Genomic DNA, 1,361 nt, shown 5'->3' with positions numbered 1-1,361 from the left:
GGGGCACCGCCCCCCTCCGGGAGCGGCGCGCGGGCGTCACGTGCGCGCGGCCGCGGCCGCTATGGCGGCCGCGGCCGTTATGGCGGCCGCGCGAGCGCCCCCGTGCGGGGAGCCGCCCAGCGCCCCCTTCCCCAACGACCCCTCCGGGGGAAGGGGACGGCGCCATGACGGGAGCCAGCCCTTCGCTACCGGAGAGGCGCCAAATTGCCCCGAAATACGGCATTTCTCCCACAATTCACCCTAACATATATATTTGATGAAACACATGGATTCCATCCATACATTCCCTGCACACAAGGACATGGAAGTGAGTGTTCTGTCAGCACTCAACCCCCTGTTTCACAGCCCCCGATTCCTGAGCACAGAAGCGCAAGGATTCCCTCTAATGAAAGGTTCCACTTTTCCCAGCAAGTCCCAGTGGAAAAACAAAGCAGCTGCTTTCCTTTCGGTCACAGCCACCTTAGTCATGACTTGTTCCCATTAAAAAACAAAAATGAGGAGGCTAATAAGCCATTAGGGAACCATGGCGAGTTATTGTGGTAAATCCAGCTGAGGAAAGCAAAACAAATTCTTACCTAGTTGGGAAATGGGTTGCGGTGTCCCCAGCCAGCTGGTTTTGTTATACCTAAGGGTATRTGTCCTTACGGTATAGCAACAGAGCAGAGCATGCTGCCTGGCATCAGGGGAATAAACACTGATGTGCCAGAAAAACACCCGGGCACTAAAAACAGCCTTTTCCTCCTCAGGAGCTGCTGTGCTCTCCTGCTTCATCTTTCCATGTCCCAAGAAGTGCCTTGCAGTCTCAGGGCAACATGGTTGGATTTATTACATATAAATATATATATAAAAATCTGCCATAAGCAATCTTAACTTCGTTAGCTAAGTTCTTTAGCTTCTTTAGCTGCCACATGCATCATCACTAGACCTGCTATTAGTAAAAAGCTTTTGGAGTAGAGTTTTCCCATCAACAAATCACATTTCCAGACTGGAAATGAAGACCTCTTCATTCAGTGACCCTAGGGGTAGTTTTTCCTCAGATGATGCTGTAGAGGCCCCCAGCTGAAGTTCAGCRACACTTTATTTAAGGGGGGAGCAAGAGCAGGATAGCAGGAGCTCCAGCAATGCTGGTAATTTCAGAAGCACCCTTATTTTGAAGAGGAGAGGAAGGAAAAATTAAAAAAAGATAAAAAAAAAGTCCTCTATCATCCTCCTAGCCTCCCCCAAGATAAAGACTGTTTTTCTTTTCTCTGGGAACATTTAAATATCTCCCAGCCAGAAATCAGTCCACTTGCCTGTGTGTGTTCATCTTAACACAGAGGATTAGCTACTTTTCTCTGTCCTTAAAAATATAGAAACCCCCC

This window comes from Nothoprocta perdicaria, unplaced genomic scaffold (assembly GCF_003342845.1).
Source record: "Nothoprocta perdicaria isolate Ctin4 unplaced genomic scaffold, notPer1 scaffold_347, whole genome shotgun sequence".
Classification (NCBI taxonomy): domain Eukaryota; kingdom Metazoa; phylum Chordata; class Aves; order Tinamiformes; family Tinamidae; genus Nothoprocta; species Nothoprocta perdicaria.
Note: the sequence above shows the minus strand (reverse complement) of the source record.